General features: G+C 44.4%; 1 protein-coding gene across 7 annotated transcripts in view; it reads left to right on the forward strand.

Moving 5' to 3' along the window:
- Window positions 1-20644: 20644 nt before the first annotated feature.
- THRAP3 (thyroid hormone receptor associated protein 3) overlaps window positions 20645-23890 on the forward strand; it is a 127965-nt gene continuing 124719 nt past the window's right edge. For 3 of the 7 annotated variants that reach the window (XM_077295845.1, XM_077295836.1, XM_077295838.1), the window contains exon 1: window positions 20710-20849. The gene's annotated coding sequence lies outside the window, so the exon portion shown is untranslated. Of the gene's footprint in view, window positions 20850-23890 lie in introns of all 7 variants that reach the window. The other 4 variants (XM_077295846.1, XM_077295841.1, XM_077295847.1 and 1 more) reach the window with 2 other exon arrangements.

The following is a 23890-nucleotide window of genomic DNA, read 5'->3' on the forward strand; positions in this document are numbered from 1 at the left end:
AGATATATAACATTGTGTTTGACTAATAAATCTCTTCTTGGAGCTGAGCCACACTTTGATCAAGGAGAGTTACAGCTGACTGTGTCTGGTGTATTTCTTTAGTGCACATGATCAATATACATTAGGCCAGGAGTAGGCAACTAGAGAATTGAACATTTATATTAATTGTTCAACCATAATACTATGTGGGGGTTTATATTGCATATGAGGCTTTGTAGGGGCTCATACTGTATAGGAGGCTTTGTGGAGGCTCATACTGTATATAGGAGGCTGTGTGGGGGTTCATACTGTCTATAGGAGTCTGTGTGGGAGCATATACTGTATATAGGAGGCTGTGTGGGGTCTAATACTGTATTTGAGGCTGTGTGTGGGCTCTTACGGTATATAGGAGGCTATGTGGGAGCCCATACTGTCAATAGGAGGCTGTGTGGGGGCACATACGGTATATAAGGGTATGTGCACACGGTCAGTAATTGGCAGCGCTTTGGTCTCGGCACATGTCCACTGTGTCCAAAGCGTTGCCGTCTAGTGATCGCAGGTGAATCCGCATATGTGCACTGAACTGTGCGGATTCACCACGTCCATTACTTTGTACAGGTAAGTACGCAGCGTTTACTTATCGTGTGCACATACCCTAAGAGGCTGTATGGGCTCTCAAACTGTATATAAGAGGCTGTGTAGGGGCTCTTACGGTATAAAGGGGGCTGTATGGGGGCTCTTACGGTATACAGGGGATATCAGCATACTTAATTTTCAATATTACGTGATAATTCTTAATATTAATAATTATAATATATTAATATTTAGCATATTTAATTTCAGCCTATTGTTTTTTTATGTAGATGTTGGGGTGATCCACTTCAGAATACTTGTCAAAAAACTTTTTAGCCGATTCATGCAGACCAGCATTGTGTATGCCAGTCATAATGATGGCCATGCTGGAGTAAGATGAATTATTTAAGAGGCATGCTAGTTAATTAATTACCGGTAGTCATATCTCAAGACTGGGAAAAAAAAACACAGGAAACAAAAAAGCAGCCCTATTAACTGTCACAAACGCTGCCTATTGGCTGAATACGTGTCTTATATGCTACTTTAAAGGGGGACTCCGCTTGTCACACTCTATCATCCACTAACCTATTGCAATAGGCTGACAATGTGTTAAGTGCACTCCACAGCCAATTCACACCACACTTTTGTCTGCCACCATTTGCTGTTTTGCTTGGCCAGCAAGCTGCAGGGTTTACACTCAGTAACACGCAGAGGGTAAGGCTACTTTCACACTGGCGTTAACTGCATTACGTCGCAATGCGTCGTTTTGCCGAAAAAACGCATCCTGCAAAAGTGCTTGCAGGATGCGTTTTTTCTGCATTGACTAACATTAGCGACGCATTTGCGACGCAATGACACACGTCGCAACCGTCGTGCGACGGTTGCGCCGTGCTGTGGCGGACCGTCGGGAGCAAAAAACGTTACATGTAACGTTTTTTGCTCCCGACGGTCCGCTTTTTCCGACCGCGCATGCGCCTCCGGAACTCCGCCCCCACCTCCCTGCACTTCCCCGCACCTCACAATGGGGCAGCGGATGCGCTGGAAAAATGCATCCGCTGCCCCCGTTGTGCGGCGGAGACAACGCTAGCGTCGGGAACCTCGGCCAGACTCACCGCGACGGGCCGAGCCCGACGCTAGTCTGAAAGTAGCCTAAGACAACCATGCGATACTCGCCCTATTCAGGGTTTGCGAATACATTTACTGCAACAAGGAAAATTTTAATCAGTTTTAGATTTAAAATGCACAAAGAGCACTACACTTAGAAAAGCTACAAAACATGAAAAAAGTGTCTTAATTGTTTTGAGTCCATGAGTGCTTCTGTCAGAGAACGCCGCAGGAAAAATATGGACAGATCTGCAACACACGTTGCTTCTCCTGGGGTCTGATTATGATATTTGGTAGATGAGATGTTATAAAAGGTCTCACCAGACCCCTCACTCCTTCCTATGTTGATGTAAAGAGGAGGATGACTGATTGGATGCAATCATATTTTACCTCAATAACCTCCTAGATAAACAATACGGCCGTCAACTTGCCGAACATACTTTAGGCATTCTATACACACCAAACGTGGATAATTAGGAGTGAACACTGACAGTTAACCTTTATGACATCATCATCGCCATGGCAACCATTATGACATCTACGTCGATACTGTGCCCGTCGCTGATTGGTCGAGGCCTGGCGGCCTCGACCAATCAGAGACGCGGGATTTCCATTATGACATCATCGTCGCCATGCTATGCCCGTCGCTGATTGGTCGAGGCCCAGGCGGCCTCGACCAATCAGAGAATGAATAAACGGGACAGACAGACAGACAGACGGAAAAACCCTTAGACAATTATATATATAGACTAGATGGTAGCCCGATTCTAACGCATCGGGTATTCTAGAATATGTATGTAGTTTATTTATGAAGATTTTAGAATAATACATTGCATACACAGGATTCGGCTGGCCGCGACCAATTAGTGAAGTGTGGTTCAAATCCGGCGCCAATTTGCGGCCGGACTGCGCCTGTCGCTGATTGTTCGCGACCGGCCATGTAGTATATAACAGCCCACGTAGTAAATAGCACAGCCACGTAGTATATAGCACAGCCACGTAGTATATAGCACAGCCACATAGTATATAGCACAGCCCATGGAGTATATAGCACAGCCCACAGAGTATATAGCTCAGCCCACGGAGTATATAGCACAGCCACGTAGTATATAACACAGCCACGTAGTATATTGCACAGCCACGTAGTATATTGCACAGCCACATAGTATATTGCACAGCCACGTAGTATATAGCACAGCCACGTAGTATATACCACAGCCACGTAGTATATAGCACAGCCCACGGAGTATATAGCACAGCCCACGGAGTGTATAACAGCCCACATAGCATATAACACAGCTCATGTAGTATATAACAGCCCACGCACGCAGTATATAACACAGCCCACGCAGTGTATAACACAGCCCACGTAGTGTATAACACAGCCCACGTAGTGTATAACACAGCCCACGTAGTACATTGCACAGCCCACATAGTATATTGCACAACCCATGTAGTATATTGCACAGCCCACGTAGTATATTGCACAGCCCACGTAGTATATTGCACAGCCACGTAGTATATTGCACAGCCACGTAGTATATTGCACAGCCCACGCAGTATATTGCACAGCCCACGCAGAACATTGCACAGCCCACGCAGTACATTGCACAGCCCACACAGTACATTGCACAGCCCACGTATTATATTGCACAGCCCACGTAGTATATTGCACAGCCCACGTAGTATATTGCACAGCCCACGTAGTATATTGCACAGCCCACGCAGTATATAGCAATGTGGGCATCATATCCCTTGTAAAAAAAAGAATTAAAATAAAAAATAGTTATATACCTTCCGTTGGCCCCGGATCCAAGCGTAGCAGTTACCGACGCTCCTCGCACACTCCGGTCCCATCTACATCATCATCTCGCGAGATCGCAATGGAGCGTCACAAGGAGCGGGAAAGGCCAGTTCTGGATCCGAGGGGCCGACGGACGGTGAGTATATAACGATTTTTTATTTTTTAAAATTATTTTTAACATTAGATTTTTTAACTATTGATGCCGCATAGGCAGCATCAATAGTAAAAAGTTGGTCACACAGGGTTAATAGCAGCGGTAACTGAGTGCATTACCTGCGGCATAACACGGTCCGTTAACGCTGCCATTAACCATGTGTGAGCGCTGACTGGAGGGGATTATGGAGCGGGCACTGACTGCAAGGAGGAAGGAGCGGCCATTTTGCCACCGGACTGTGCCCGTCGCTGATTGGTCGTGGCTGTTTTGCAGCGACCAATCAGTGACTTGGATTTCAATGACAGACAGAGGTCCCGACCAATGAATATCCGTGACAGAAAGACAGACAGACAGAAGGACAGACAGAAAGACGGAAGTGACCCTTAGACAATTATATAGTAGATATTTATTTATACTGTATATTAGTCTCCTCTCTTTATGTATATTTTCGTCCCTTATTACAAGATGCACGCTTTGGTTGTACAGCACCGTCCCTTACATATCGGTTTCTTATTTTTATTTATAGCACCCTGTTCTTTATTACATAACGTCATCTCTAGATATAAACTGAAATAATGGCTGATGGGGTATGGGAAAGCTTCTTTACTGATGGAGGAGGATGATGGATGGGTTTCCTGGTCAGGTGCTGCTCCATCATTTTATATCTGACAAGAGAGAAATCTATTTAATAAAGAGAGGGCGCTGTGACTAACAAAAAGTATAAGAATATGCCATATAAGAGACGATGCTATACTGTATATAACGAGACATGATACTATGTAATAATGGGACAGCACTGTTCCTAACAACAGAGGACGCTATATAATAGCTATAGAGGATGATACGTAATAAGAGACGTCCCTTCCAGTAATCATGTCCCCCATATGGGGCTCCTTCCTGGGATACTGTCTCTGTTCAAAACAGCTGACATGTGTTGGGAAAAATGTGGGCTCTGTGCCGGAGCCAGCACCAAAGGGAGAGATGTGACATGCGCAGTACATGTAGGGCACATTTTGTGAAAGGGTTAAAAAACATAGAGCTTTAAAGTATGACAGACCAAACAGAAATATAAGCCGCAGCACCAAACACACAATAAAAAAGAATGTTAAATTAATTGCACACAAAAGCAATAAAAAATTGCAAGCAACCTAATTTAAATTATAGGTGCAGAAATTCTGCAATATCAAAAAGTCAACAAAAGCTCATTGTGGGAACGTAAATAGTGATAATATTAATAATAATAATTTTTATTTATATAGCGCCAACATATTCCGCAGCGCTTTACAAATTAATTGCACACAAAAGCAATAAAAAATTGCAAGCAACCTAATTTAAATAATAGGTGCAGAAATTCTGCAATATCAAAAAGTCAACAAAAGCTCATTGTGGGAACGTAAATAGTGATATTAATAATAATTTTTATTTATATAGCGCCAACATATTCCGCAGCGCTTTACAAATTATAGAGGGGACTTGTACAAACAATAGACATTACAGCATAACAGAAATCACAATTCAAAACAGATACCAGGAGGAGTGAGGGCCCTGCTCGCAAGCTTACAAACTATGAGGAAAAGGGGAGACACGAGAGGTGGATGGTAACAATTGCTTTAGTTATTTGGACCAGCCATAGTGTAAGGCTCGGGTGTTCGTGTAAAGCTGCATGAACCAGTTAACAGCCTAAGTATGTAGCAGTACAGACACAGAGGGCTATTAACTGCATAAAGTGTATGAGAACATGATGCGAGGAACCTGATTATGGTTTTTTTTGTTTTGTTTTTTTAATAGGCCACACAGGGATAGTTAGGTTAATGCGTTGAGGCGGTAGGCCAATCTGAACAAATGAGTTTTTAGGGCACGCTTAAAACTGTGGGGATTGGGGATTAATCGTATTAACCTAGGTAGTGCATTCCAAAGAATCGGCGCAGCACGTGTAAAGTCTTGGAGACGGGAGTGGGAGGTTCTGATTATTGAGGATGCTAACCTGAGGTCATTAGCGGAGCGGAGGGCACGCGTAGGGTGGTAGACTGAGACCAGAGAGGAGATGTAGGGTGGTGCTGAGTCATTGAGTGCTTTGTGGATGAGGGTAGTAGTTTTGTACTGGATTCTGGAGTGGATGGGTAGCCAGTGTAATGACTGGCACAAGGTAGAGGCATCGGTGTAACGGTTGGTGAAGAATATGATCCTGGCTGCAGCATTCAGGACAGATTGGAGCGGGGAGAGTTTTGTAAGAGGGAGGCCGATTAGTAGAGAGTTACAATAGTCCAGACGAGAATGAATAAGTGCAACAGTAAGAGTTTTTGCAGAGTCGAAAGTAAGAAAAGGGCGATTTCTAGAAATGTTTTTGAGATGCAGATAAGAAGAGCGAGCCAGTGATCGGATGTGGGGGGTGAATGAAAGCTCAGAATCAAGGATGACCCCAAGGCAGCGGGCATGTTGCTTTGGAGTAATGGTGGAACCGCACACAGAGATGGCAATGTCAGGCAATGGTAGGTTAGTAGAGGGAGAGAACACAAGGAGTTCAGTTTTTGACAGGTTCAGTTTCAGATAGAGGGAGGACATGATGTTAGAGACAGCGGTAAGACAATCACTGGTGTTTTCTAAAAAGGTCGGCGTGATAACAGGAGAAGAGGTTTATAATTGGGTGTCGTCAGCATAGAGATGGGACTGGAAACCAAATCTACTGATTGTTTGTCCAATAGGGGCAGTATACAAAGAGAAGAGGAGGGGGCCTAGGACTGATCCTTGAGGAACCCCAACAGTAAGGGGAAGGTGAGAGGAGGAGGAACCAGCAAAGCATACAGTGAAGGATCGGTCAGAGAGATAAGAGGAGAACCAGGAGAGAACGGTGTCCTTGAGGCCGATGGAGCAGAGCATAGTGAGGAGGAGCTGATGATCCACAGTATCGAATGCTGCGGAGAGATCCAAGACAATTAGCATGGAGTAATGACCATTAGATTTAGCTGTTAGTAGGTCATTAGAGACTTTAGTGAGGGCAGTTTCAGTAGAGTGTAAAGAGCGGAAGCCAGATTGAAGAGGGTCGAGAAGAGAGTTATTTGAGAGATAGCGGGTGAGACGGGAGTGGACCAGGCGTTCCAGGAGTTTGGAGATGAAGGGAAGGTTAGAGACAGGTCTATAATTAGCGGCACAGTTTTGGTCGAGGGAGGGTTTTTTAAGTAATGGATGTATGATGGCATGCTTAAATGAGGAGGGAAAAATACCGGAAGTGAGAGAAAGGTTGAATATTTTTGTTAGGTGAGAGGTGAAAGCCGGGGAAAGGGACTGGAGGAGGTGTGACGGAATGGGGTCACTGGTGCAAGTGGTCGGGCGAGAAGATGCAAGGAGCCTGATTACTTCTTCTTCTGTAACTGGTTCAAAGGCAGAGAGTGAACTAGATGCAGTGGGGAAGGGAGGACAGTGCATGGTATGAAGAGATTGGGAGATGATTTCCTGTCGAATGTGGTCAATTTTTTCTTTGAAGTAATTGGCCAGATCGTCAGCGCGGAGATCAGTGGTTGGGGCCTGCTCTCTTGGTTTGAGTAGGGACTGGAAAGTGTCAAAGAGACGTTTAGGGTTATTTGACAGTGAGGTGATGAGGGTGTTGAAATAGGTTTGTTTGGAGAGTTGTATGTTTTAAGAATGAACTTATAATGGATGAAATCTTCGGGTAGACGTTCGGCGCATCTGGAGCACCGCTGCAGGAAACGTGTTTGCAGCGTGTGCCACGGTTGTCGCCGTATGTGCTGAATTGTTCTATGTATAGGAGGAGCAGCTTCATCCAGGGCACTTTGCAGGGTTTCATTGTAATGCTTCAGAGCAGAATCAGGACATGAGATGGAGGAGATTGGGGCCAATGAGGACTGCAAGTTCTTCATAAGTTTCTGGGTGTTAATGGCCTGTATGTTTCTATAAGTGTGGAAAGTGGGGGTGACCTGAGGGGAATGGCAGTTCTTGATAGAGAATGAAAGAAGGTTGTGGTCAGAGAGTGGGAGAGGGGAGTTTGTGAACTCGTCCACTGAGCAAAGCCGGGAGAAGACCAAGTGAAGGGAGTTTCCATCTTCATGCGTTGGAGAGTTAGTATGCTGCGAGAGGCCGAAAGAGGAGGTTAGAGATAAAAGGTGAGAAGCAGATGGGGAGAGGGGAGAAGCAATGGGGATGTTGAAATCACCCATGATAAGGGTGGGGGTGTCACAGGAGAGAAAGTGTGGAAGCCAGGTGGCAAAGTGATCCAGGAACTGATGAGAGGGGCTGGGAGGACGATACACCACCGCTACTCGCATGGAGAAGGGGACGTAGAGTCTGACAACATGGACCTCAAAGGAAGGGAATACAAGTGAGGGTACTTGAGGGATAACTTGGAAGGTACATTTGGGTGAAAGGAGCAGACCAACGCCTCCACCTGCTCTGTTGTCTGATCTTGAGGTATGAGAAAAGTGTAGTCCACCATATGAAAGAGCAGCAGCAGCAGCGGTGATGTCTGACTGCTGGATCCAGGTTTCAGTAAGAGCCAGGAGATTGAGAGAGTTAGAAATGAAAAAGTCATGACTGAAGGAGAGTTTATTACACACAGAGCGAGAATTCCAAAGGGCTCAATTGAAAGAGACAGAAGGCATGCATGGAATATTATAAGGTTAGAGGGGTTTCTGTGTGTAGCAATTGGGAGGTTTGACTGGTTATAACATGGGGGGCCGGGGTTTGGAGAGATGTCTCCAGCAACTAGGAGAAGGAGGATAGAAAGAGTGAGTAGATGGTTAAGTGATTTGTGAGAGCGTCTCTTGTGTTGGATGGTGGGACTGAATGGATCTGTATTGTTAAGCAATGTGAACAGAGCATGAGTGCTATACATAGGAGAGGCAAGAACAGAGGGGCCGATATGGATGGATTGTAAAGAGTTTATGCAAGGGCGGTGAATGTGAGTGAATGCAGCAGCCAGGATATAGATTATACAAATACATATGGTGAGTATTTGTTCTGTTTCAAGTGAATAGGGAATAGATTTAGATTGTCTTACCTGTCTCCTGCCCTGTCTAACTGCCATGTTATAACTGCCATGTTATAACTGCCGAGTACTTAGAAAAAAAGTACTTTGAATAAATGTACACGAATAATAGTGCACGAATGCTCCCCTGCACGAATGCATCCCCAAAGTATGTCTACATTTATAGAAGGCTAGCTCTTAGATCTTTTTTTTTTTTTTTTTTTTCCCCCTCTCGTTACCAATCCAACTCAGTTGTGGCAGCAGGACACAATAAATGTAGTGATCAGATAAACAAATGTCCAGGTCTACATGGATCATAAACCGCTTTGAAACAGTTATGTGATCTCTCTGCATGAGGACAAGCAGAAGTGAGTTAAATATCTATAAACACAAACAATTGCATAATAAGATGGCTAACATATATAGATATATGCAGGATTCAATGCCGAAGACAGAATGACTCAGATACCATTCAAGCTGCTTGCTGTCAGTGAGTGGAGCAATAGACATGCAAGATATTTCAGTTCAGAGAATGAATGATAAGTCTGTCTGCTGGAGTCTGTGTGAGCCTGATCTTACTTCAGAACCTTGATGAATTGGGATATTTGGGAACTCCGCCCACTAGCCTGGTTGCCTCAAATGATCTGAACACATGTAAGTGTTATTTCTCATTTATCCCGTTATTTTTATAATTACCTTTGTACATATTTGCAATTGTCTCATTTTGTAACATCCTTGTAATATTTTTATATAAACACTGCCCTAAACTTTTCGGAATAAAATATATAAATTGCTAGTTAGTTCTTCCTGTTCTAAAACGTACCCTAAGTCTTCTGAAGGGAATTACGCTACTGTTTTGGGCTAGCTTTGGACCCGTTTAATCGAAGCTGGTGGCAGCATACCGTGTGCGGGCCTTTGGGTGTCGTAGCGACTGCGGCGTTGATAATTATTGTTCCTGCCTGAGCGGGAGTAGTTAAATCGCCTCGCTGCAGCGTGCCCAATAGCCAGTACATAGCAGGCAGCCTTTCTGGTGACTAATTATCTTAGGTGCAGTATCTAATCTGACCTGAGGGTAAAGGGGGCGCCAGAGAGCTGCAGGTTTCAAGTGGAACTGTAAGCGGGATATACATAAATCCCTGCAGTTCGTGGTATATTGAAGAGCAGTGGGATAACTAAGCCCCTGCTGTAAACTAAGAGGTCAATAGCCTTGTGTGTGTTTTTTTCATCACATTGTAGCAGTGGAGGAATAACTGAGCTAAGCCCCCCTGCACATGTGATAGCCGTCTGTTGGCCTAAAGTCACCCCGACCCGTGACATAGGGGTGACGGTCCCGTTGTGAATCCGTGACATATTGGTGGCAGAGGTGCGGAGTCGTGACAAATTGGTGGCAGCGGTGGGATGTCGAGCTCTCTAGCGCCCCCTTTACCCTCAGGTCAGATTAGGTACTGCACCTAGGATAATTAGTCGCCAGAAAGACTGCCTGCTATGTACTGGCTATTGGGCACGCTGCAGCGACGCGATAAACTACTCCCGCTCAGGCGGGAACAATAATTATCAATGTCGCCGTCGCTACAACGACTCCCAAAGGCAGGTATTGCTGCCACCAGCTTCGATTAAACGGGTCCGAAGCTAACCCAAAACAGTAGCGTAATTCCCTTCAGAAGACTTAGGGAACGTTTTAGAACAGGCAGAACGAACTAGTATTAAATATTATACTCCATAAAGTTTAGGCAGTGTTTATAGAAAAATATTACAAGGATGTTACAAAATGAGACAATTGCAAATATGTACAAGGTAATTATAAAACAAACAGGGATAAAATGAGAAACAACACTTCCATGTGTTCAGATCATTTGAGGCAACCAGGCTAGTGGGCAGAGTTCCCAAATGTCCCAATTCATCAGGGTTCTGGAGTAAGATCATGAATGAGTGGGTGTACTCGTTGATGAGCGAGTGTACTCGTTGCTCGGTTTTCCTGGGCACGCTCGGGTGACCTCCGAGTATTTATGATAAAATCATTCAGGTGCTGCGATGGAAGGGGGAAGGGAAACCCGAGCAACGAGTACACTCGCTCATCACTAAACATAAACTAATTGATTGTAAGGGAAACATCTGCTCCACCATTTGGTTATCTAGAATCGACAGCTATTTGACTCTCAATCCCATCCACTAGTAGTGGAAGTAGTGAAAGGAAATTGCAAAGCTTGTAACAATAAAATTTGGGTTTGTTTTTCTATTTTATGAAAACCATGCTTTTGTTTTTCCTTTGATGGAGCTATAGAAAGTCTTCTTTTTTGAATGGTGAACTAACTTTTCATTGATATCATTATGGGCTACATAAAAGATTTGATAACTTTTTATTGAAGTTTTTAGAGAGTCAAAAAAGTAATAGTAATAAAAAAGTAAAGAAAAATATATACAAATACTAAAAATCTTTAGGTACATTAAAAATACGGAAATAAAAAAATAAATATATTTGGTATCAATGTGTCCATAATATTATATTGTGCTTGTTCTTGGAGTTTAAACACACAAAACAAAGAAGAGAGAGTGGGGAAAGTGTCTATGTTCTCAGGAAAGGTGTACATGAAAACAGTATAAGAATAAACCTGGCAACTTGTGAAAATTTGCAACAGATTACAAACTGCACATCATGTGGTCTGAAAATACATGAAGGAAAAAAGATTGCAGACTGAAATTTACCAGTTACTATTTGTCAAAGGTGTCAATAGCTGTTAAACATTACATAATACAGATGGAGAGTTCTCAGTGGCTGATATCTTTTAATAGCTAACTGAAAAGATGGTAACATATAGCACGTAGTGATGAGCGAGTATACTCGTTGCTCGGGTTTTCCAGAGCACGCTCGGGTGGTCTCCGACTATTTGTGACTGCTTGGGGATTTAGTTTTCCTTGCTGGATGATTTGGGCTACTAAACAGCTTAATTACATATGGGGATTCCCTAGCAACCCCCACATGTACTCAGCCTGGCTAGTAGCTGTAAATCATTCACCTGCCGTGATGAAAAGTTAATTTCCGAGCAGTCATAAACCTCATTACTAATAGCAAGCTTGCAAGACTACTCAGGTCTCTTCATCAGGCATAGAATAACACAAAATCTGAAGAGTCACATATTTATGCACAACAGGACATAGAATAGTGCAGAAAATAAGAGAAGTGACTGAAGCAGAACTAGCAATATGGGAAGGGTAGAACAGTTGTGGTAGGAAATATTGGAGCATTTCATAGATAAGGAGTGTGAAAGTTTTATTGTCCACCGACTCACATCTGGTCCAGGGTCGTGAGCTCTCCATGTATGTGTTGTGACAGTCACACATCTGTGACACATGCAGCTGAGGTGCTGAACAGCTGGTTATCGGGAGCGCTCCAGGTATCTGTGTTCCCAATGCATCTATTCGGTAACCTCTTATCCAAAGCTATTCGCTCATCCCTAATTGTGACGTGTCAATTGTACCTTGTGGGTCGCAATGTGACCCCATTTACAATGCAATCTTTGGCTGTGCAACCCATGTCGTGGCCAAATTTGCTATGTTGCTCCAGCCTAATGGAGGGCATATGACTATAAATGTGCTATATATCATCACATATTAGTATATACTAGCTGTACTACCCGGCTTCGCCCGGGTTAATGACTGCTGTTAGCAAAATAGAATGTGATAACAAAAATTTATTCTGCACACAAAAACCATAAAACAAATAGATAGAAATGTAATTATTAAAAGGCAAACACTAAGCTAATAGAAGAATTTCACAACATATATTAGCTTTGTTATACTGAGAATGTCTTTGTTGCCTATATTAACCAATCAGAGCTCAGATTAACTGTAGCAAAATAGAAGCTGAGCTGTGATTGGTTGCTATTGGCAGCCTGATAAATCCCCAGCCAGCAGTAAGCCCTCCCCCTGGCAGTATATATTAGCTCACACATACACATAATAGACTGGTCATGTGATTGACAGCTGCCGGATTCCTATATGGTACATTTGTTGCTCTTGTAGTTTGTCTGCTTATTAATCAGATTTTTATTTTTGAAGGACAATACCAGACTTGTGTGTGTTTTAGGGCGAGTTTCATGTGTCAAGTTGTGTGTGTTGAGTTGCGTGTGGCGACATGCATGTAGTGACTTTTGTGAGATGAGTTTTGTGTGGCGACATGCGTGTAGCAACTTTTTGTGTGTCAAGTTGCATGTGACAGGTTAGTGTAGCAAGTTTTGTGCAGCAAGATTTGTGCATGGCGAGTTTTGCGCGTGGCGAGTTTTATGTGTGGTGCGTTTTGAGTATGTGCAAGTTTTGTGTGAGGCAACCTTTGCATGTGGTGCAACTTTTGTACATGTGGCAATTTTTCTGTGTGTGCAAGTTTTGCATGAGGTGAGTTTTCCATGAGGTGAGTTTTGCACGTGTGGCGAGTTTTGCGTGAGCCTAGTTTTGCATATGGCGAGTTTTGAGTGGTGACTTTTGTGTTTCGACTTTTATGTGGCGAGGTTGGTGTGTGTGTGGTGAAATATGTGCTGAGGGTCGTATATGTGTTCAAGCACGTGGTAGTGTGTGGCGCATTTTGTGTTTGTGTTCATATCCCCGTGTGTGGTGATTATCCCATGTCGGGGCCCCACCTTAGCAACTGTACAGTATATACTCTTTGGCGCCATCGCTGTCATTCTTTAAGTCCCCCTTGTTCACATCTGGCAGCTGTTAATTTGCCTCCAACACTTTTCCTTTCATTTTTTCCCCATTATGTAGATAGGGGCAAAATTGTTTGGTGAATTGGAAAGCGCGGGGTTAAAATTTCACCTCACAACATAGCCTATGACGCTCTCGGGGTCCAGACGTGTGACTGTGCAAAATTTTGTGGCTGTAGCTGCGACGGTTCAGATGCCAATCCCGGACATACACACATACATACATACACACATTCAGCTTTATATATTAGATGACTATAAATGTACAGTTGTGACCAAAAGTTTTGATACACACATTCTGGTTCTCACAAAGTCTTCTGCTTCAGCTGTTATAGTGGCAATTTGCATTACCTCTAGATTGTTATGAAGAGTGAGGAGATGAATAGTAAAAAATGCAAAGCTGTTCCTTGCCATGAAAATGAACTTACAAGCAATCTGTAAATTGGCTATACAGTGTTGTAGGTGACTTAGCTCCAATAATAACCATACTAACAATGTACCTGGTACAGGTACTTTTAACTTACAGTATATGCAAATGAGGAGGCTTCAGTGCACCTTTGGTGTGGCCAAGAATTTGGTGCACTGTTATGCCTCTTTATTCACACACTGAGGCCCTACCCCTGCTTCTGACTGACAGTGCTCGCTTCCCAGGGCGGGCATTGCCTGAGGCTATGTGCACACCATGGGCAGACATACCGCCTGTTCAACCTGTGCAACCGCACAGGGGCCCAGAGCGGGAGGGAGCCCCCGACGGGCATACAAGGCAATGAATGTGAATTACAGCCGGCGGTAGTATTAGGGTATGTGCACACGTCCGGATTTCTTGCAGAAATTTCCTGAAGAAAACCGGAAATTTTCTGCATGAAATCCGCATTTTTTTTTTTGCGTTTTTTTCCGTTTTTTTTAGCATTCTGCAAGCGTAATTAGCTTGCAGAATGCTAAAGTTTTCCAAGCGATCTGTAGCATCGCTTGGAAAACTGACTGACAGGTTGGTCACACTTGTCAAACATAGCGTTTGACAAGTGTGACCAACTTTTTACTATAGATGCGGCCTATGCAGCATCTATAGTAAAAGATAGAATGTTTAAAAATAATAAAAAAAATGGTTATACTCACCTGCAGGCGTCCGTTCCTATAGATGCCGGTGTGGTTCAGGACCTTCCATGACGTCGCGGTCACGTGAGCGGTCACATGACCGGTCTCGACCAATCACAAGACCGTGACATCATCGCAGGTCCTTCACCGCACACCAGCTATAGAAACCGAAGCGGCAGCATGCAGCGGAGAGGCGGGAAGACATCGAAGGTGAGTATATCACTATTTTTTATTTTAATTTTTTTTTTCACCACTTATATGGTGCCCAGTGCGTGGAGGAGAGTCTCCTCTCCTCCACCCTGGGTACCAACCGCACATAATCTGCTTACTTCCCGCATGGTGAGCACAGCCCCGTGCGGGAAGTAAGCAGATCAATGCACTCCTAGGTGTGCGGAATCCCCTGCAATTCCGCATTTTAATGAACATGTTGCTTTTTTTTCCGCGATGCGATTTTTTCGCGGAAAAAAAGGCTACATTTGCACAAAAAATGCGGAATACACTGAAAATAATGGGAGGCATATGTTAGCGTTTTTTTCGCGTTTTTATCAAGTTTTCATAGCGAAAAAACGCGAAAAAAATGCGAAAAATACTGAACGTGTGCACATGGCCTTACTGCTAACAGGAGAAGCAGGGGGGCCCACTCTGCTGCACGCATGCGATATGACAGTTAAACGGGCCCCCCTCCTCACCTGCTAGCATATATTATGCTGCTGTCACTGCTGTCTGTGGTGAGGTGACGGGTAGCAGATGCTGGACCAGGAAGAGAGGAGGGAGGGTGAGGGTCTCTCACTCACAGTGAGTCACTGAAGCTTGCTCAGGACCTGTGATGAGGTCACAGGAGGGCAGGAGTCAGGAGTCACATGATCAGGGGCCTCCGTGTATTGCAGGACTCTGCTGTGCTGTCATGGTGCTAGACGGTAAACATATGTGTGGCGTCAGGAGTTGTTTACAGTGTGGATGTAGCAGAGCCATGTGTGTGTGTGTGTACGAGGTGTACAGAGTGGAGCCGTGTATGAGGTGTACGGAGCGGAACCGTGTTTGTATGAGGTGTACGGAGCGGAGCCGTGTGTGTGTATGAGGTATACGGAGCGGAGCCTTGTGTGTATGAGGTGTACGGAGCGGAGCCATGTGTGATTTGCCGGATCCGGTGAAAAACGGACAAAACACAATGTCATCCGGCGCAATCCGGCACTAATACAAGTCTATGGGGAAAAAAATGATCCGGCAGCAACATTCGCCAGATCTGTTTTTTTTTTTTAAATTTAGCTGGATTGAGCCTGACAGCAAAAACCTGATGTGTGAAAGTAGCCTTAGACATTACTTTCTCAGGCACTGTATCAGTAACAGGTAATTGTTTTAGGGGCTAAGTCCCCTACAACACCATATAGCCCATTTAATAAGGATTTTAGTGGCGATGGACTCCCTTTAAACACAAATTTAAGTGAATTTCCACTGAATGTTAGCCCTGTCACAACAAAATGACTTGCTTACATAATTTTAGTGATCTTCCTGCCAGCTCAGGAGAAAGTGCCAATGAGGACAAAGCATCTGCTTGAGTTATAAGAGCAGACTGGTTGCTTTTAATGGGGTGACACTTGAAATCATTATCTTCTGTTAAAGGGAATCTGTCACCCCATTTTTCGCCTACAAGCTAAGGCTATGTGCACACATTGCAGATTTGCCTGTGGAATTTTCTACACTAAATCCACACCTCTTGGCAGAAAACGCAGGTGCATTTTTTATGCGTTTTTTTATGCGGATTTGTATGCGTTTTTGAAAGCTTAATAAAGATCTCTTATTGAACAAAAAAAGATTTGTGATGTCATTTCTTGTCCAACCTCCTCTTTTACATTTGTCCAACCCACACTCCATTAGATAGACAGATGGATAGATAGATAGATAATAGATGGATAGATATATCTATAGATAGATATATCCATATCTATCTCTATAGATATATCCATAGATATATAATAGCAAGGCCGATGTTTATTAATGAACAATATGTTTGATTTTTAGAAAAAAAAAATGGCGTGGGCTCCCTCGCAATTTTCTGCGCCAGAGGGGGAAAGCCGACAGCCGGGGGTCAATATTTGTAGCCTGGGAATGGGGTAATACCCATGGCCCCTTCCCAGGCTATGAATATCAGCTCACAGCTGTCTGCGTAGCCTTTATTGGCTATTAAAATAGGGGGACCTCCCCCAAAAAATTATGTGGGGTCCCCCTATATTTTATAGCCAGAAAGGCTACGCAGACAGCTGCGGGCTGATATTCATAGCCTAGAGAGGAGCCATGGATATTGCCCCCCCCCCCCCGGCTACAAATACCAGCACCCAGCCACCCCAGTAATGGCATATCTGTAAGATGCGCCAATTCCGGCACCTCTCTTCCCACTCCCCGTAGCGGTGAGATATGGGATAATAAGGGGTTAATGTCACCTTTGTATTGTAAGGTGACATCAAGCGAGGTTAGTAATGGAGAGGCGTCAATAAGACACCTATCCATTACTAATCTTATAGTAGTGAAAGAGTTAAATAAAAATAAAAACACAGCCAGAATAAAGTATTTTAATATTCTTAATTTCACCATACTTACCATACTCGATCGCCTGCAAAAAATAATAAACCAACCGTATACTCCCTGTCTGACGCAGTCCAATTAATAACGATGTCCCACGACGATCTCCCCTATAGAACAGTGACATCGGGTGACGTCACTGCTCTATAGGGCCCTCAGTGACACACTGACAGGAGACAATGGCTCCTGCAGTGCATCACTGAAGAGGTTACTGTAGTTCAGGCTCTCACTTTATGGCAAAGCTGTGTGGGAAATGTCCCACACAGCAGTGCCGCAAGTGAGAGTAAGAACTATTTCTCACAGTGGCGGAGGGATACAATGCGGAAGGATACCTTCCGTCATTGTATCCTGGAGCCCCGGGAGAGCGGTCGCATCAGCTGATGTGGCTGCTCTCCACGGGAGATCATCATGGGACACTCGTATTAATTTGATTTCTGCGGATCAGGGAGTATATTGTTTGTTTATTATTTTTTATATTTTTTACAGGTGAGCAATGGCTTCGGAGATAAAGGTGATGGTATGTACTCTGTTATATGTACTATATGTATTGTGTATATGTACTGTATGTCTATATGTATGTGTTGTATGTCGATATGTATGTTGTATGTTCTGTATGTTGCATGTCATGTATGTTGTATATACTGTATGTTGCATGTAGTGTATGTTGTATGTTCTGTATGTACTGTATGTTGTATGTACTGTATGTTCTGTATTTTGCATGTCATGTATGTTGTATATACTGTATGTTGTATGTAGTATGTTTTGTATGTTGTATGTTCTGTATGTTGCATGTACTGTATGTAGCATGTACTGTGTGTTGTATGTTCTGTATGTTGTATGTATTGTATTTTGCATGTTCTGTATGTTGTATGTACTGTATGTTGTATGGTGTGTTGCATGTACTGTATGTTGTATGTTCTGTTTGTTGTATGTTGTATGTACTTTATGTTCTGTATGTTGTATGTGGTTTTTTTTACACTTGAACACAGTACTTGGATAAAGGGACTATACTGTCCTATCATCCAGCTACCTGTCACTGCAGCAGGTGTGCTGTATCATGTATGTTCTTCAGTTTCTATGCATGTTGTTATATTTTACTCTGCTGCCACCCAATGGCCTTTTTCTGTATGGCAGCTTGATATTCATTAATTCTTGTGGGCATGTCTTCCACTTCCGGTTCAGGGGTCAAGTCTTCTCTTCCTCTGGCAGCCATTTCAGTTTCAGTTTCATGCTGTTATGAGAGGACATGCTTTACCGGGCTTAGGAAGGCATCAGTCTTTCGACCTCTTTTGTTGCTCACACTTGCAGTCATACTTTGTAGAAAAAAAGTAGTAAGCCAGCTCACCAGTAACCACCGCAGGTGCACGGAACTCCGTTCCAGGAAAACGAGTCGATAATCCAAAGAAAAAAAAAGGGTTGAGTTCCAGCTCCTTAAAATTGAAAATGTTTAATAGTATCCAAAATTCTTAAAATTACATGCAAATGAATAAGCTCCCTCTGGTGTGTACCCCTAAACGTGAGGGACTAATGGCAATGCGTTTCGATCCAACGATCTTTCTCAAAGCCATAATTTGATCTGGTTGTGCTGCTCTATATAAAGAGATCCGCCAATCAGATTCACAGAGTAAGTCACATGACATTACTTAAGGTCCTAATATAAAAACATGAACAGTACATCAATGTATAATAAAATATTCACTTCTTAGTTAACAATAGTGCAGCATAGTTTCAGTGCGTTTGTTCAGTCCCATCGGGGATCGGGTATTTAGATGAAATATCCAATACGCCTCTCGTGTGAGGAGACGCCTCCTGGGGTCCCCGCCACGAAGAGGCCTATTAACTTGTTCTCTTCCCTGAATCTGGAAACCTGCAGTACTACGTGCATGGTAGGTAACGAAATGTCTAGAAGCCGCTGACATATTTCTGTTACCGCCCTGCATGTTGGTTATATCATATAAATGTTCCCGAATGCGGGTCTTGAGTTTCCTCGTCGTGCAACCCACATAAGATAAGTCGCACTCTCTACAATTAATTCTATATACTACATTAGTGGAGTTGCAATTGATATATTGCTTTATATTGAACTTCATCACACCCTCCGCATTATGGAACATTTTGGCTACAATGGCATGTTTACAAGTACTACAGTTGTTTGTACCACATTTAAAAAAAACCTGGATAGTTTAACCATGTTTTTTTGCACTTGGTTATATTAGATTGGAACATACTAGGAGATATTTGATTACCTATAGTTGGTGCTCTTCTTGATACCACATTGATACCAGATTTTAATATATCATTTAATTGTAGATCCTCATAGAGGATAGGTAAGTATCTATAGATAATGTCTTTAATTTTATTGAACTGGGGACTATACTGGAAGCAAATATAGGGCTTTTTCCCCACACTCTGATCTATCACCTTTTTTGAAGTTATCAAATCTTTGCGATCCTTTCCCTCTACTATTTTTTTCGCCCGATTTATTATCCACTGGGGATATTTACGGTTTTTTAATTTATTTTCTATTTGCCCAAATTCTCCTTTTAGATCCCCCTCCAAAGTGCAGTTTCTCTTGATCCTAGTGAACTCACCCACTGGGATGAGTAGATAAGCCCCCGATGTAACCTGAAAGATGAGAAAATGAGGTTAGATTATACTCACCTAGGGGCGGTCCGATCCGATGGGCGTCACGGTCCGGGGCCTCCCATCTTCTTACGATGACGTCCTCTTCTTGTCTTCACGCTGCGGCTCCGGCGCAGGCGTACTGTATCTCACTTTTGAGGGCAGAGCAAAGTACTGCAGTGCGCAGGCGCTGGAAAGGTCAGAGGCTCGGCGCCTGCGCACTGCAGTACTTTGCTCTGCCCTCAACAGGATAAAGTACGCCAGAGCCGGAGCGTGAAGACAAGAAGAGGACGTCATCGTAAGATGGAAGCCTACAACCTGCAGTAACCACTGATCAACCAAACTGCTGCACGATCAGCTCTACCCTCACCTACTGTATCCTCACCCATCCCTTGTAGATTGTGAGCCTTCGCGGGCAGGGTCCTCTCTCCTACTGTACCAGTCGTGACTTGTATTGTTTAAGATTATTGTAGTTGTTTTTATTATGTATACCCCTCCTCACTTGTAAAGCGCCATGGAATAAATGGCGCTATAACAATAAATAATAGTAACAATGGAACGCTCCGGACTGCGACGCCCATCGGACAGGACCGCCCCTGGGCGAGTATAATCTAACCTCTTTTTCTCATCTTTCAGGTTACATCGGGGGCTTATCTACAGCATTCCAGAATGCTGTAGATAAGCCCCTGATGAAGGTGGCCGCAGCTTATATGCGAAAAATGAGCTGACAGATTCCTTTAACCATGGCTACCCCCAAGAAACACCTGCTTTGCAAAAAAAGAGCTTTACAGGCAAGAACATTGCTGATTGTAAAATTGTCCTTAAAATTAAACATTTATGGGATCATACAGAAATTCAAAGAGAGGTTCAATTGGTGTGAAGAAGGCTTCAGGACCCAAGGAAGCCCAAGCGCCAGCTCCTACAGAGGGTAGCGCTACAGCATCGGCTCAGCACAAGTGAGGCGCTGAAGTAACTATGTAGCCTCCTGACTGACACAAACGTCACCGGTTCGAGCAGCCATGACACCACTAGCTGACACACACAAGAATACGCCCCTCACCAAAGCCAGGGAAGATGGCGCAGAAACTCGCGGGGCTTTGTGGGAAATGTAGTTTACGGCCGGGACGTTCTGTTGTCGCAACGTTCCCTGGACGGGCAGTTCCCGGCATGCTCTGCGCGCACAGCGTCCTGCGGCCGTGCTAGCACTTGGCTGGTCAGAGTCCGCGCCGTGCCTGGAAGCTGGAGGAGGCCGTCGGTAGAGCGCAGGTGAGCGTGGAGCCCCGTAAGGCCTAGTGCTGTGTTGTGTCGCCCTGTCTCTCGTCTGGACTGTAGGCGCCATTTTCTAGCCGTGTTGTCTTCCCGCCGTGTCTCCCAGTAGCCCTGAGTGCGCTTATGGCGGCGCTGTAGTGCTGCGTACGTGACGTTCCAGGCGCATACTTTCTCTTCTCGCATTAATGGCTGCTGGCTGGGACTAGCGAGAGGCCGGATATGGGCGCACACCGGGAAGGAAAGCTGCACGGCCATGATGAGGCCCCCAGCACTGATCCTGGGAAATCCGGGGAGGCCCAAGGTCGCCTGTGCACACTCCCCTACCTCACCCTCCCCTACCTCTGGCCTTTGCCCCATCTGCTCTCACCCGTCACTCGACGTTTGTAAAGAGTTTCTCATGTTCACATGTAGAGGTTTTGATGCGGCTTCTTCCCCCCTTCCCATTCAGGAAAACTGCATATAGTTTGTGTTTTTAATGCATTCATTACAATGAGTGAAACTAGCTGAAAGAATTGACTGCTGCCATTTTCATTCTCTGGTGTGGCTGTGAGCACGCCCCAGTGCTAACAAGTTCCCAGGTGCCACACTTTCAGTACTGCAGATCACCTTCATAACCTGCAGGTTAATAGTTATCAGACACGACAGGTTACCTTTTAAGTTTTCATAATTTAAACTTAAAAAATAACAATCTACAGTAAGTGATCATTGCCCTTGCTGTTCTATTGTGTTAGTGGCTGGTAGGTGTGGTTCATGAAATTAAAAGGTCTGCCCAGGGAACATTTTCATATTATTTATTTGAAGATGGGAGAGAGGGTATGGGTGGCTTTTCTATCAATTCTACTACTTGCTCTACTGATGAAGCCAAGACACAGTATTGGTTGCTGCATCCACCTGTCCCTGTGTTGAGACTCCAACCCTGCAATGTGAAGTAGGTACAGAAGAGATGACATGAACATGCTGTTTAATGTTTTATTCTGAGCTATTACATTTTTTTTGTATTTACTAGACATTCATATGGTGGATTACAAAAAAAAAATTAGGGGGTGTGACGAACACGCACCTAGTCACCTCACCTGATGTCACTATTACGTCAGAAGGATCACATAGTGTGGTCACCCAACTTTCACCAACATGACATTCCGCACCCCCTGGAGACACATAAAGTCATTTTGCTACACAGACTCTCTCTATTCACACGGGTCCAAGGAGGCACGGGGAGCGAGAGGATGTGGCCCAAGCAGTCACTGACATGGCACCAGACTTGCTGAGTGGCCCCATTTACTTTAGCTAAAGTGAAATGGCCTCGGTAGGACTGTCACCAGTTCCTCGTTGGATGTAAACCCTGTCCTTTACTGGGATTATATTGGCCAGAAACCAGCCCCGTAGGATGGAAAGTTAAGAGAATATGGACTTGTGGATCATGATAAAAGAGCAGCCCAAGGTTAAATTATATATTTAATCTCCTTAAAGGGAATCTCACCCCAAAATCGAAGATGAGCTAAGATCACCGGCATCAGGGGCTTATCTACAGCATTCTAGAATGCTGTAGATAAGCCCCCGATGTATCCTGAAAGATGAGAAAAAGAGGTTAGATTATACTCACCCAGGGGCGTTCCCACTGCGGTTCGGTCCGATGGGTGTCGCGGTCCGGTCCAGCGCCTCCCATCTTCATACGATGACGTCATCTTCTTGTCTTAAGGCTGCGGCTCCGGCACAGGTGTACTTTGTCTACCCTGTTAAGGGCGGAGCAAAGTACCGCAGGTGCCGGGCCTCTCTGACCTTTCCCGACGCCTGCGCACTTAAGTACTTTGCTCTGCCCTCAACAGGGCAGACAAAGTACGCCTGCGCCGGAGCTGCGGCGTGAATTCAAGAAGAGGACGTGATCCTAAGAAGATGGGAGGCCCCGGACCGCGACGCCCATCGGATCGGACCACCCGCCCAGGTGAGTATAATCTAGCCTCTTTTTCTCATCTTTCAGGTTACATCTGGGGCTTATCTACAGCATTCCAGAATGCTGTAGATAAGCCCCTGATGCCAGTGGGCTTAGCTCAACTTCGATTTTGGGGGCGACAGGCTCCCTTTAAGGGGACACGAGGCCATACACTATATACACAATAGTTATACAATAGGCTATGTTCACATTTGCATTGTGCGGCGCAGCGTCGGCGACACAACGCATGCAAAACGCAGCTTTTTGTGACGCATGCGTCCAATTTTGGCATGATTTTCGGCGCGAAAAAAATGCATCATGTAGCGTCCTGTGCGCCCTGACGCTTGCGCCAAAAATGACGCATGCGTCACAAAACGCAAGACAACGCATGTCCATGCGCCCCCATGTTAAATATAGGGGCGCATGACGCATGCGCCTCTATGCGTCGCCGAACCTGCGCCCGACGCAACGCAAATGTGAACGTAGCCTAACTGGTGACATTTATTGGACATAATAGTGTAGAAATCTTTTATTGTCATTATATTACCTTTATTGTGCTAAAAATAAAATATTATTTTTCAGATAAAAGCAGAATAAAGTATAACAGTAAAACATAAACACTACACCATTGTATCTTGCCATGACACACGGCCAACATCAGAAACAAAATAGGAAGCAAATCGATCCCTCATCTGCGCAATTTCAACAGTTGTCCTCAGAGGATGATGTTGGTAATTGGGCAATGGGTTTGGTATGGGTTCATCTAGTTCCACGTTCAGTCTCTCTTTGGCCATAATATAATTGTGGAGAACCACACAAGCCTTCACCACCTCATCCACTGTCTCAATTTTCAGATTAATGGCGGATCCTAAAATACGCCATTTGGAGACCAGGATGCCAAAGGCACACGCCACAGTTCTTCTAGCCCTGGACAGTCTGTAATTGAAAATACTTTTGGTGTGGTCCAAGCCCCGACTGGAGTAGGGTTTCAGTAGGTTGGCACACATTTGAAATGCCTCATCCCCAACCACAACAAATGGCATTGCCGGGCCTTCGGTGTTGGGAAGAGGTTGTGGCAGGGGGAAATTAAAATTGTTCCCATACAACC

The sequence above is a fragment of the Ranitomeya variabilis genome, chromosome 3 (genome assembly GCF_051348905.1).
Source record: "Ranitomeya variabilis isolate aRanVar5 chromosome 3, aRanVar5.hap1, whole genome shotgun sequence".
NCBI classification, from domain to species: domain Eukaryota; kingdom Metazoa; phylum Chordata; class Amphibia; order Anura; family Dendrobatidae; genus Ranitomeya; species Ranitomeya variabilis.